This window comes from Typopeltis vanoorti, chromosome 15, assembly GCF_054136105.1.
Source record: "Typopeltis vanoorti isolate ZY-2024b chromosome 15, IOZ_Tvanoo_1.0, whole genome shotgun sequence".
NCBI lineage: Eukaryota > Metazoa > Arthropoda > Arachnida > Uropygi > Thelyphonidae > Typopeltis > Typopeltis vanoorti.
This window is the reverse complement of record NC_143563.1, coordinates 36,393,621-36,409,071: the sequence shown is the minus strand read 5'-3', so window position 1 is coordinate 36,409,071 and position 15,451 is coordinate 36,393,621. Positions and strand designations below refer to the sequence as shown.

The following is a 15,451-nucleotide window of genomic DNA, read 5'->3' as shown; positions in this document are numbered from 1 at the left end:
GGTGTGAAATAGATGAATGAAGAGATTAATGAAGAGAAAAAGGCAGTATAGAGGAGTGGTAATAATCAATTCCATGGGAAATACAAAGAGTAGGCAAGGAGGGTGAAGGGTGATTTGGATGGTAAGGGTAGCAAACGTTTAATGTGAGCAGCAGTTAGCTAATGAAGCCAAAAAATATCCTGCGCAGTTCTTTTGATCTGTAGCCAGCAAAAAAAAAAAAAATGATTATGGTAGGATGGCATTGAATGAAGAAAATGGTATAAGGACAACTGCTGCAGAAAATATAGTTTTGAGATATTTAATAAGCAGTTCATAAAGGTCTTTCATTCTTGTGAATGTGACATCATAAAGAGTTTGAGAACAGTGGATGATGAGGAGAGACTAGCTGTAAGTGAGCAAGAGGGTATATGGGGGAATTGAGCAAACTTGATATATTACTATGTATTTTGAAGAAATGTGCAGGAAGTTGATATCTTGACATATTTGTTTAATATGAATTTGACATTGGGTCAAGTTCCAAAGGAGCGGAAGGAAGGCAAGATTGTACTACTTCATAAAGGAGGGGATAGAATTCAAATATCAGATTATACACAGGCCTGTGATGGAAAAGTTGTCCGAGAAGTAATAATTGATTCTTATAGATTCTTAGGTGCTGAGTTCAGAAAAAATAGTAAAAAATTTCCATCACCCACCAATTTTATCCAATTTCTAATTTTATCATTTTTATTAGTAGTACAGTGGTGCCTCGCAATTCGACAGTTGAATTTCGCAGGCCGGTGCATGCATGGAATTGTGCGATGTCATTTCTTGTTGGGCTGCGTTGGTTAATTTTCAATTCTGCATTTTTCAGAAAGTAAAAATTTTGTGTATCTGCAGTTATTTTTTTGAGTGAAATTTAAGAGTGGGTCCAAAGAGAAGTGAACAGAGAAATAATTCAGGAAAGAAGCACACTTGGTTGAGCATAGAGAAGAAGAAGAAGAAAGAAATTGTAGATAAAGTGCAGAAAGATAGAACAATTACAGATCGAGCCCAAGAGTATGGCATTCCTAGGTCAACTGTGGCAACTTTTTGGCAACAGAGAGAGAAGATTATGGGTGCTAGGGTGTCTGCTGGTGCAATAAAGATTTCTGACAAGAATAGATCTTCAATCAGTGAAGGGATGTAAAAGCTGCTTATCACCTGGATTAGAGAAAGACAGATGAAGGGAGATCTAGTAACTCAGGCAATGATCTGTGAGAAGGCTAGGTTAATTTTTGAAGAATTGCAGAAGAAAACTCCATGATGTACCTCAGATCAAACTGAGGAATTCAAAGCAAGTTGAGGCTGGTTTCACAGATTCCAAGGTAGAACAGGCATCCATAGTGTTCTCAGACAGGGGGAAGCTACTAGTGCAGATAAAGAGGCTGCAGAAAAGTTTGTGAAAAAATTTGAAGATTTAATCAGGAAGAAAGGCTACCTGCTACAGCAAATTTTTAATGGGGATGAAACTGGGTTATTTGGAAGCGCTTGCCAAATCGAACTTACATCACACAAGAAGTGAAGCTCCCAGAACATAAGCCTATGAAAGATAGGCTTACCTTTTTATTGGCAGCAAATGCAAGCAGAAACTTTAAACTAAAGCCACTTCTGGTCTACCACTCAGAAAACCCTCGGTGCTTTGGGAAGAAAATCATTAAGTCCAAACTGTCAGTGATGTGGAAATCCAATGCAAAAGCCTGGGTAGACCAAGTTTTCAAAGATTAGATTTTGGAGGTGTTTGTCCCAAGTGTGAAGAAGTTCCTCACTGACAGCAATTTGCCTTTGAAAGCACTGCTGATCCTTGACAATGCTAGTGCCCACCCTCAAGACTTAGAGGATATTCTTAAAATTGACTATCTGCAATGGCAAGTCCAGTTCTTGCCTCCAAACACGTCACTGATCCAACCCATGGATCAAGAAGTGATTGCATGTTTTAAAAACTTTACACCAAGGCTTTGTTCTCACGGGTTTTTGATGTGACTTATTCTTCTGACAAGACACTGAAGGACTTCTGGAAGACCGAGTTCACCATTCTCCATGCCATTTCCTTTATTAAAACTGCCTGGGATGTAGTGACACAGAGAATCCTTCATGCATCGTGGAAGAAACTCATTCCTAATTTTTCTCAGGATGACAACAGTGCAGACGAAGCAGCTGGAGAATCAGAAGCAGCTGCAGCTATGCGAGAGATCATTTTGACGGCAGAGAATCTTGACATAGAAGAGGTTGATGAGGCTAATGTAGAAGAGCTTATGGAGGATCACGATGATGAACTGACTGTGGAAGAACTCGGAGCACTCAGCAAACAAAAGAGAGAGAGAGAGAGAATTTCACCTGAAGAAGAAGATGGCAGGGAAAAAGGGCTGATGCCAACAGCTGCCATTAAAGAAGTTTTATTCCATTAGGAGAAGGTGCAGTCTGTTTGGAATAGCACACCAACACTGCTGATGAGAGTAGAATGACAGACTTATTCAACAACACCATTATGCATCACTTCAAACCCATCTTGAAAAAGAGAGAGAGACAGTCCACCCTTGATCAGTTCCTCATCCCTGTTCAAGCAAAGAGGAGATGAGAAAAAGTAGAACAGGATAAAGAAGACCACCTTCCAACATCTAAGGCGCAATAGTGCATTTTGTAATTTAGTGTGTTATACAATAGTAAAATACGTAACGTAAATAATATGGTGTATTTCTCTCCCACTCCCCCTAATGGGGGAGTGGGATAGGGGTCCGACAACGAATTAATCTATTTTCCATAAACTTATATGGGAAATATTGTCTCGCAATTCGACATTAGTTCGGCAACGGATTAGTGTCGAATTGCGAGGCACCACACTATTTGGATTTAAATTCAGCACATTGGTATTTATTTTTATTCTCCTTTATTTACAGCTAATTAGTTGTATAAGTGGTTTTTTGATGACTCTAACCATACCGATGACTGTTACTTCTGTTCTTTGAATGTAATGTGGTGATTTAGTTATTTTTAATGCGAAAAATAAAAAAGACATTTCCTATCCTAATTTACCATCTGCAATATTCCCATTGGAACATGGTTCTGAAATACCTATGCCAACACTTCCACAGATTTTAGAAGAACCACTCAGCAGTGATTCAAACGAAGAAGTTGAGGATTTCAATGATGACGAATACAAAGATAGTGGCCCACCTGAACTTTTTTCACAGACCAATTTAAACGACTTGGTCAGAGATTTGGGTCTTCCTAAGGAATCTGCAGAACTGCTGGGCTTGAGACTAAACGAAAAAAATTTGTTGCCCCTGGCACTTCTTTCTCATGGTTTAGATATAGAGACAGAGATTTTCTTCCTTACTTTTCAGAGGAAGGTGATTTAGTTTACTGTAACGATATTCCCGGACTGATAAGCAAATTCAATGTAAAATATGAAGTCATCGATTGGAGGTTGTTTATTGATTCCTCAAAAAGAAGCCTCAAAGTTGTGCTTCTCCATAATTACAATAAGTATGCTTCAGTACCAGTAGCACACTCTGTGCATTTGAAACAACGATATGATAATTTAGCCTTCATGCTCAGCAAACTTAAGTACAATGATCATAGATGGACAGTTTGCAGTGAACTTAAAGTCATATCTATGATTTTGGGACAGCCGAGATCGAGAGCAACATTGGATCAAGAAGGAATGGAAGTAAAAATGTGTTACACAAAACTTTGGTTGTTCGGGAAAAAATCCTTTTACATCCGCTTCACATAAAGCTGGGATTGATGAAGCAATTTGTCAAGGCTTTGTTGAAAGAAGGAGAGTGTTTTAAATAAATCTGTGCAAAATTTCCAGGATTATCTACAGCAAAATTGAAAGAAGGTATTTTTATCGGTCTAAACATCACGAAACTTATGAAGGATAAACTGTTTGAAGAAAAAATGGCAACTGTTGAAAAAGAAGCACGGAAAGCTTTGAAAGAGGTGGTGACCAAATTTTTAGGAAATCACAAGACCCCCAACTATAAAATGATTGTGGAAGACATGTACAGAAGGCCTGGAGTGTATTACGGAAGCTAGGAGGTGCTACAATGATGACTACTAAAAAGACAGATGTTACACCAAACCAAGTTGCTAACCACATTACTAGAATCTCGAGATGCCAATGTGACAGAAACCATACTATCGAAGTTAAAAGAGAAGCGCCCGAATCAGAATACACAAGCCCCTTCAGCGATGAGGAAATCAACAATGCATTAGCCGATACAAATACAAGAAAGGCCCTGGGGATTTGATGGAGTTCACCTGGAATTTCTTATTCGTGCTGGCAAAAATACCAAAAAAATGGCTCTCCGTTTTTTCTTGGAAATAGTGAACACTGGCATGTTGCCGAAGGAATTTAAGAGAGCTAAGATCATAGCCCTTCCCAAACCCAGAAAACTATCGTCCAATCGCACTACTAATTTGTGCATATAAACTACTGGAAAGACTATTGTATAACTGCATAAGCATCACCATTCCTTGAACACGTTCCGATAGAACAGGCAGGCTTTAGGCCCAATCGAAATTGTTATTGTGACCAGGTTCTGCCGCTGATATCATACATTTAAAGCAGGCTTTCAAAGAAATCTAAAAACTTCTGTAGGTTTCCTTGATTTAACTGCCGCATACAACACTGTCTGGAGAGAGGGCATGCTGTATAAATTAAAGTACTACCATGCTAAAGAATATACAGCTTGTTAATAATATGCTCAGCAATAGATATTTCCTTGTTGTCCTTGGAGAAAATATCAGTAATCAGAAGAAACTCAACAGCCTACCACAAGGCTCAGTACTGGTTCCTCTTATTTAACCTATATATAGCTGATCTGCCAGATACAGTATCTAGAAAATTCTGCTATGCGAATGACATAGCATTAGCCATCAGAAATAGAGAACTAAGACAGACAGAGGAAACTCACACAAATGACTTTGCTGCTGTGCATACCTACTTTATAAAATGGAGACTGCAACCAAGTCAAAGTAAAACTGAAGTGTCAACATTCCATCTCAGCAATAAACTGGCACATGACAAGCTGAATATCTGATTTGTAAATTCAGTTCTACACTATAACAAATATCCAAAATACCTAGGCGTTACACTTGATCGCACCTATCATATAAGAAACATGCTGAAAACACAGCTGGAAAAATAAGAACTAGAAACAACATCGTTCAGAAATTATGTGGTACTTCTTGGGGTGTAGCAGCAACCACATTACAAACATCTGCACTCAGAGGTGGTTTTTTCGGTGGCAAAGTACTGTGCCCCAGTTTGGCTCAACAACTGCCATACCAAACTAATTGACTGCCAGCTTAACACCACAATGCGACTTATCAGTGGAACCATAAAACAACTCCTGTTTACTGGCTCCAAATGCTGAGTAACTTAATACCCCCAAACCTACGAAGACACGATGGTCTACTACGAAAATATGATGAAATACTGAATTGCCTACACACACCAACATACTAGCACTACAGCTCAACAGACTGAAATCAAGAAAGCGTCCTCTCTGAGAACAACCAACAACAATACCAAAGAACGATGGAAACGAACGTGGAGCATAAATATCAATGCCCAACTCGAAACTTGGTTTGATAGGCATTGTCTCAACATCCCTGGTATGGAACTGAGCCGAAAGACATGGATAACACTGAACAGGATTTGCACCGGACATAAGATGTGCAAGCTCTCTGTACGAGTGGGGAAAAATTCCCTCACCAGAACATGACTGCAGGCACCCAAATCAATCAGTCCACCACATTTCTTCTGAGTTCAATCTTTGTGCATACACTGGTCAAAGAAACGACTTCCTGGAGGTGAGAATGCCTGTTATAGACAACTTGATCTTAACTTATAAGTGTTTTGTTTGTTGAAAGTAGAAGTGTCTGTTTTATTCTAATTGTTTGTTACTTAATTTTTACATATTTATTTTGACTTATGTACCTTTTTGTAACTGCATACGTATGTAGATTGCCATACGCTAAATAAAAAGAAAGCCATACATTCTTTCAATTCATGCAGAATCTTCCCTCTTCTGAGACTCAAATTATATGGCCTAGTTAAAGGAATAGCCTATTCAGCTGAACACTCTTTTAGCACCCATACTGATATTCCATCAGTCCCTGTTGCTGAATTCTTATTCAGTTTGTGCAACAACTCTAATACCTCCCCCTCATACACCAGGTTGATAGCTTTTAGCAAAATGGGCACTCATTAATTGAACAACTTCTTTTGCATCTGTCACCCTCACACCATCTGTATTCAGTAGTAATTCTTTCATATTCATTCTTTCTTTTACTTGCAGCATATCAATAGAATTATTTGGGATTATCTTTAGCTTGCAGAGCCCATTTCTTTTCATACTCAGACTTCGCTTTCCATACAACAGTTATGACTCTTCTGGCTGCTGCTTATAATTTTCATAATGGACATGATCCTTATGCACATGGTATTCCTTCCACATCATCCTTTTCTTATGAATCTCCTGCTTGATAAGATTTCACATCCATTTGAATCCTGCCCTATTTATTCTTCAAACTCGTAGGACACATTATGGTATTGCATCATTTAAGTATTTTTTAAATGCTTCCCATGCGCTGTCGATGTTCTTCCCATCCAGCAACTGATGCCATTGCGCTGAACTTAGTATATTCCTCAGTTGGTCATAATTTTCTGATTTGTAGCTATTTTCCAAGTGAGTACTACATGATTACTGTCGCTGAATGGAGGCAGAATAGTTATGTTTTTTAACTGAAGCACCCTCTGACACTATAATAAAATCTAACACTCTTTGACCTCGAGTTCCTTCTGTTACATGCTGCTTGAGGAAGTTGTCTCTCACCAGCTCAATAAATTCAGTTTCATTCTTCTCGTAAAACTTTTACTGTTGCCCAATCAATGTTTGGGTTGGGTCATCACCCCCCACTGACATGGGGTGATGACCTCTGCATTCTGGATGCTATGGCATGTGCTGTGTGATCATCTGGGGTATATACCCCATCGTTTTTGGCAGTTAAATGTGGTGAAAATCTTATCTGTGAAGAGAATATCTGTTTGTTGTTCATGTACTGCTGAAGAAGTACCTTTTGATTTTATCACCCTCTGCTACATAAGTTGTAGTGTTAGGAAGCATCCAGTAGAACAATGATAGGCTCTCACCCCTGCAAGGTCATCAGTAAGTACACTTGACATTTTTCTATGTGAAATGTTCATCTCTTGTAACATTACTTTCTGCATTCTACCAGGATTATGCCTTCACAGTTGCATCCTAATGCAGGGTGGTCAACCTGTTCTTTGGCGGTCAGTATGTCATCTATATCATTATAACAGTTAGTGATAGATGACATACTTTCTGTATCATAACAGTTAATAGTCTGATACACAAACATCCTGATGATTCTGAGTGTTTTTAGCTTGTTGAAAATAACGGGTAGCTGCATTCCAACCTTGTGAGGTGTTATTACTGCTACACAGTTTCATAATCTCCCCACTGCATGTTAACCATATAGTTAGACAACTCTCTCTACTGATAAACATGCAAATGATGGCTGCACACAACACCACTAATGGAACTGGGCTCGTGCAATTCCATAGGCAGTGCACTGGTATACAGAAGTTGTAACAGTATTTATGGCAAGATTCTGTAAACAACTTCCATAACTATTGATTTTTGGACAGTATTTGATTACAGTAATGTAGAAAAATGAAATTTAGTTCTTTTGATGGGGAGAGGACTTACATATCCATTTCTTTCAGATTGTTTGTTGAGGAGTGTACCATCTCTTTCATTAATGATATTTTCAGTGTGATAGGTAAGAGATCTCAAAACCTTTGCCAGCAAAGGTTGGTCGATTGGTTGAGCCTCTGCTACTTACTAATGGCTCACAAAAAGTTAAGCAAGTTTGAGCGTGGTTAGTAGTTGGAAGGGAATTGATCGTTTGATGCTGTTGGCACACTCTCCCTCGATGAGTCTTTGGACTCCCTGGAGGTGTCACATAATAATAAAAACTTTTAAGACATATACACACACTAATGCATATCACCACCACCGGGTCTGGCTCCCACTGATGAGACCTCGATAAAGGTCGAAACCAGTCTGAGTAGTGGCCCTTCCCTTAATGCATAGCATTACACATGTCTGCAAGATGTGCTTTGCATTATGGGAGATATTTAAGGCAAGTGATGAGAACTTACACCACCTTTACCACAAGTTGCCCCAGTCCTGATGATACTTCAGGTGCAAACTTTGTTTGCTTACACTTGGATAAAGGATTAAACTAAATATATAATTTATATTCTCAGGACATCTTTATGTGTAAGCAAGAATTTTCACCTACTTACTGAGCTAATATAAGTACCATAAAGAAACTGACTTTATAAATGATTTCTTGCATCTTTTTATTCAAATTGGTCCATGCAAGTTTTTTTTTAAGATAAGATCTATAAATCAGAACAAGCACTAATGAAAAGCTGTTTTATTGTGGTAGGAAATTCTCACAATAATTATTACAAGGACTTCAATGAATGAAAAGCATGTGAACATCAAATGGCTGTTGGCAATTTCAGAAATCAACAGTCCTGTTGTTAGAAAATTAATAAGTATTGTTTTAGAAAACACTGGTATATAATTTCATTGTGTAGTGAGGACATAACACACTGCTTGAAAAAGGCAATGTAACCCCCCCCCATGGGGAAGGTGCATTGTGACATGTAATAACAAGTCACGAATTTGTAGCTGGTATAAATTGGAGAAATATAATGCCCCCAAGTGAGTGTAACTGTGTCCATGTGAAATGGCTGCGAGAAGGGAACTGATGGCATTTGAAAGATGTGTTGTGATAGAATGCCATGTTGCAGGCCTATCTGCTTGGTAAATTGTTGATAAATTGGGCCATCGAAGGTTGACAATCAGTGAAACCATATTGAGATGGAAGCGCAGCGAGTCAACTGCAAATGCTATCTGCAGCAGACAACCTACAACACTCACCGAACATGACTGTACTGGTACTACGAAATATCATGACTGGTGCTACGAAAGATAATATGTAAAACTGCGATTTGTGACCAACATGTTTAATGCAGAGTTCCACGCATCGACTGGAACACAAATCTGCACAACGAGGCTCACAAAACATGGGTTTCCATGGTCAGACTGCAATATGCTAGCCCACATTACCTGAACCAACATGCAGCATCGTCTTCAGTGGTGCAAAGAGTGTGTACAGTGAGACTAGAAAGCTGTGTTATGGAGTGAAAAATCACAGTACACTCTGAGCAGATGGATGGGTGTGGGTATGGCAGACGAATGTCTGTTATTAGAGTGTGTAACCCCAACTATGAAATTTAGAGGTGTTGCAGTGTGATGATATGGTCCTGGTTTGGCCTCAGGCCTCTATTTGTGGTGCCACGAACATTGAACTCTGAAAGGTATCTGAACATTCTGGATAATGCAATGCTTCCTACTTTGTGACATTTTTACCATTGTCTCTATTTCAGCAAGACAATACACCATGTTATAAGACTGCTGCTGTAACTGCATGCTTTGTGGACATAAATGTCACCACATTTGACTTGCCTCCACAGAGCTCTGAACTCAACTTTACCGAACATCTTCTGTGGGATGAACTGGAGAGTTGGGCGAGGTCAAGGGACATTTGCCCCACAATAGTTGAGGACCTCATTACATGCTTATAGGCAGAATAGTCTAAAATTCCCATTGATCACTATCATATGCTTGTGGAAAGTATGCCCTGTAGGATTGCATAAGATGTAGGAACTTCTTATCAGAAGTTCCTACATCTTATTAAGTTGGGCACTATGGCTGTTTGTTCACACTACAGCATCCATTGACTTGTTTCTGAGCAGTGTACAGTTGTGTTGCTGGTCTTCTTACCACATAAGAAATGAAATTTGAAATAGTTTGTGAAATTCATGTGTTTCACATCAGGAGACATAAGTGAATAAATTAAAATAAAAATCACATTCAGTATGAAATATTTGAAAATAGGAATAATCATGAAAAGCATACATGTGCTATGAAGATAGTTGCTGGTTTGTGGTGCTTTGAAAACTACTGGCAACCACATGCATATTGTGTTTAATGCAAGACCAGATTTGATGAATATCATCCATTATTTCTTATTGCACTTTTAAAGGTGTTTTATCATTTCAGCTAACTCCCTGAATGCTCTTTGAGAAAAATCTGTAATCTATGTGGAGCATTTCAGTTGGTTGCCATTGATGTTTAGTTTGGTTGTAAGTGCTGCCAGTCCTGATTATTATTTTTTTTCATTCTCTACGTCCTTGATGTGTTTAGTCCAGACTTCTCTCCTGACCAGAATGTCTGTCCAATGTAGTACAACCCACAGGTACAGTTGATCTTGTAAAAATCAAGTTTAAGTGTTAGATGGGAAAGTTTGGAGGTTTCAGGAAATTACAGATCTTGTTGATGGGTTAAAAGGCAACCTTTATACTGTTGTACTAGCCTTGATGTCTTATCAGTGCCACTTGTTCATCCAGTTGTCTTGAAGGTTGACATAAACAAGTGGTCAACAAAATTCTGAGTCTTCATGGTCAGTTGGTTTATTATGATCCAGGTCTGAATCCTGTATGATGTGAAGAACCTATATCAGGTGTTTTCAATAAAATGGTGAGCGAGCCAGTCTCATGCAGAGGTGGGATTTTTATCTTGGAAACTTTTTTTGTCCCTCAAAACAGGCAAACTGGTCAGAAGAACACATGCAGCTATAAGAATAAGGATCACTGCCCCCATTCCATCAGATTAGTTTCGAATGCCTCCATGGTCAAGTGTGGGTCTATGTGTAAATGTAAATCAGGAAGGAACCATTCTTTGACAGAATGGTACTGAAGAAATTGAGCTCTTGGTTTCTTTTATCTATATTAGTGGAGATTTTGTAAGCTCTAATCGTGTAGGGTATGAATAATGCTGGAAAAAGTTGTTGGTATCCTGTAAACTGAGTGTCTAAAAACAGTAATGACCTGTTGACTTCCAATTCAAAAACGAATATTATTCAGGTATCCTGGCCAAATGATGAATATGTCCAGTGGCAGCTTGGCCTGAAATCATGGTGGTGCTGCAACTTTCGAAATATACATACACGCTGTAAGTACAGTGTATACGTGTTTGGATAAAATATCAAAATTATGGTAAAAATTAAAAAAAAACATTAAAAATATTGTTTATTATAGATAAAATTATATAGTTTAGTATAATTCAAAATTACTTAATAAAATCCATTATCATAACCCCAATAATGTAATGTCTTTAATTGTAATGTCCAAATATTTAAAGACACGGAGTAAACACGATAAGCACTACAAACACTCTACTACTGGCGCAAACTGCATATAAACAGTGGAACTGCACGACAGACAGTGTCGCATTGCATCTCACCATGAGATGCATATGTGGCTCTGTGGTAAACACAGTGCTGCTAGCATCCTTTGCCCTCCTAAGTGCTACAAGATGAATTTTTATTATTTTATATACAAAATAAGAGAATTGTATAGGTTTGTTGATGATAAAATTAAATATTACAAGCAAATATAAATAAATTAAATATATATCGAGAAAAATTGGGGGTGCTGCAGTTACACAGTGCCTATGCATGAGCTGCCCCTGAATATGTCATAGATGTATTTGAACCAAGCTTTAGGTCACATTCACTGGTACTGTAAAGGGTTCTTCCCAACCACTTCATGAACAAATTTGCATATAGAGAAGAAAGGGATGAACCTATTGTCAATCCTTCCTTCTGTTCAAAATATTCCTCTTGGAATTTGAAAAAAAAAAAAAAAAAAAAGTGCTATCATCAAATTCCTGACATGTACCCTCAAGGAGTGTACAGGATATGATAATACTACATGAAAAATTTACATCGTTACTAACTTCCTATCTACAATTTTCCTCCAAATCAGTCTGTTACTTGTCAAGACTCCAACATTATCAGATCTTATATTGCTGTCGTCTAAGGCACTTGGTACCGTATCAATCCACCTATATCTTTGCCTTCCTCTGGGTCATTTTCCTGCCAACCTGGCAGAGAGCACTTGTTTTGCTAATCTTTCCTCACCCATTCTGTTTAAGTGACCATACCACCTGAGATTAGCTCTGCAAATGCATTCCTGGATGCTGACAATGTCAAGTTCTTTTCTAATATCCTCGTTTTTAATATGATATTGCCATTGATGCCATCTGTTCACGCCTCTCATATCGGCGGTCTCTAGTCTTTGGTCAAGTGTTTTACTTCTGCCCCAGCTCTCAGATCCATAAAGTTAAAACTGGTTTGAACACCATCTTGTATACAGCTAATTTAGTGTTCCGACTAATTTTTCTCTTATTCCATTTTAAATTTATTCGATTGACTTCCTACCATACCAGCTTTGTTGATTCTGTTGTCTATTTCCATATTTAATTTACCATCTTCAGTAAAAATCATGCCTAAGTAGCTGGAATTTTTTACTTGTTCCCCGTTCACAACACAGTTGACATTTTCAACGATTCTATCTATTTTCATTGTCTTTTTAATGCTGACCTTCATACCATATCTATTACAACAGTTATTCAATTTAGTCAGGTAATCTTGCAAACTTGTAGCGGATTTATTTAGAAGTATAACATCGTCTGCATAAAGCAAAGAGCTGACATTAACATCTCCAATTCTGATATCATGTTTAATACCACTTTCCTTCATAATGCGATCCATATAGATAATGAATAACAGAGGGGATAATGTACATCCTTATCTCACACCAGATTTAACATTAAACCATCTTCCTGTACTTCCTTCAAATCTAACTGCTGACTTACAACTCAGATAAAGACTAAGTATCGCTTGATATAATGCCTCATTGACACCATATAACTGTAGCATATTGAACAGCTTCTATCTTGGCACCTTGTCATATGTCTTTTCCAGATTGACAAAACTTAAATACAGATCTTTGTTATATTCCCATGCTTTCTCAACTATTTGTCGTTAAAATGAAGATCTGATCCTGACAGCCTCTATTTGGCCTGAATCCAGCTTGTTTTTCACCAAGCTTTTCTTCCACAATTCTTCTCAACCGTTTCTTGAGTATACTTGTATAAATCTTGCCAGGAACATTCAGTTTTATTTCCCTTTTTACATGTGGGTATATTAGAGCTCTACTTCAACCGTCAGGAATTCATCCCCTCTGTCCAGGCTTTCTGAACTATGGAATGCAGCCACTGTAAGACTTTTATACCACGACACTTCAACATTTCTGGTCAAATATCATCTACTCCTGCTGCCTTTCCACATTTCAAGCCTTTGATGGCTTTTTCTACTTCAAGTATGGAATGTATTCTTGACTGTATGCCTGTTGAGTGTTTTTTACCACTGTGCTATCACTGCTTGTTTCATTTAGTAATTTTTCGAAGTAATTACTCTATACTTCAAGGATATCTTTTTCTCCCATTTTCATGTCACCTTCATCATCTCTAACTCCTTTTACAGCACTCTTTCCTCCATTTCTAAGCTTCTTCAACAACCTCCAGATTATCTTACCACCTTCTTGATATTTATTTTCTATGTTCTTGCCAAAGTCCTCCCATGACTTTTGTTTAGCTAGTTTTACACAGTGTTTCACTTTCTTACATTTGTCTCTGTATTCTGTAAGAGTAAAAGCTGACTTATTTGCCAGGAACTTTTGATATGCTTTCTTATTTCCTTAACTGCCTCTTTAACGTCCTGTGTCCACCATGGAGTTCAGGGTTTTCTTCAAGGCTTGCCACTGAATCTCCAAGGTTTGTTTGCTGTTCTCAAACTCTTTCATTTTTTCTTCAATAATCTTTGTGTATTTTAGTCTACGGTTCACATCTGAGAACTGCTCAACTTTTATTCGCTTTAAAACTTTCTTACATGTTATTCTTTTCAATATGAAATTCAGTTTTATCCTGCTCAAGACTAAATAGTGATCACTTCCAATTTCAAATCCTCTGTACACTCTGGTGTCCTGCACCAGAGAGAAAACATTATCAACTATAACATAGTCAATGAGACTTTTATTATTCCTTGCCTCTTTTCTCCATGTGAATTTGTGCACATTTTTATGTTGGAACATAGGTGTTAGTAATAACCAGTCCATGTCCTGAGCAGAAATGCAACAGGTATTCACGTTATTATTAGCTTTGCTCTTTTCTCCAAATTTTTCCAAAATATTTTTGTATGTCTGATAATCATTTCCTACTCTGCTATTTAGATCCTCAACAAGGACCAACTTTTCCTTTTTCATTGTGTCAGTTGCTTTCTCTAAAGCATCAAAAAATTCTTCCACTTCTACCTTAGTAGAACCTTCTGTCGGACCATAGGCACAGATAAGTCTCATTGTCCAATTCCCCATTCTGATATTTGCCCACATCTTCTTGAATAGCAGGCAAGCCTCATTTTGTGTTGAATACTATGGCTACTCCTTTTCCTTGATTGTCATTTCCTGAATATAACATTTTGTATTTATTGCTCAGAAAGATCTCACCAGTTTGTCTTTTTTGTTTCAGTCACCCCTATTATGTCGATCTGGTACTTATCTAATTCCTCAGCTAGCTCCATTTCTTTGTCTTCTTATGTTGATAGTACCGATCTTTAATTCTGGTGATGTTGAGTTGGGGTGTGTTTTCAGATTTGTTCCAGTAGCTGACTTTTCGCTATTCGCCCTGGTAAAAACAATGGGGGGCTTTGTTTAACTGGGCGACGCCCCAGCCGGCATGAAATTTTGTCATGTTGTATCATCATTTTGTATATTGGTTTAAGCCAATAAGAATACAATTTGGTTGGCTAAATTCCAAATTGCCAGCCCATCCTCGTTCACTATCCAGGTAGATACCCAACAGGGTGCACCACGAGAAGGTGAGGATTGGACATTAGGTCAGAAGCCCTGGTCGATTCTCTGCATTTCTTTAAAGGCTATGTGGAGGTCTCCTCTCAGTTATACAGCTTTGATCCTTAAGCACCCCTATTAAAGTGTTATTAATATGTTTGAAAAGATCAGCAGTGTCCAGTGGAAATAGGTGCTGTTGTAATTATATGGTTTCCGAGAGTAGAAACCATACAATTACTACATGAAAGGCTCGTCAATCAGGGTTTATAGTTTTCTCTTCATTGTTTCTTTACCAACTGTGTTCTGATTTTTCATAGGTGAGCCTGTCTAAACTGTTCCAGATATTCACCATTCAAAAAATCCAATGTTTGCACTGCATTGGACAAACATGTAGGTTGGTAAAGACGTGGAAGCCTGAACACATGAAGGATGTGGAGAACAAAAGAAAATACAAATCAGGACTGGCACATACAACTGAAATGCTGCACTTTATATAAATTACAGATTTTTCTCAAGAGCGTTTAAGGAATCAGCTGAAATGATAAAACACTCAACAGTGCCACAAGAAAC

General features: G+C 38.0%; 1 long non-coding RNA gene across 1 annotated transcript in view; it reads left to right on the top strand.

Moving 5' to 3' along the window:
* The window catches only part of LOC150098623 (uncharacterized), a 42,963-nt gene that overhangs the window by 26,504 nt on the left and 1,008 nt on the right, over window positions 1-15,451 (top strand). The window lies entirely within an intron of this gene.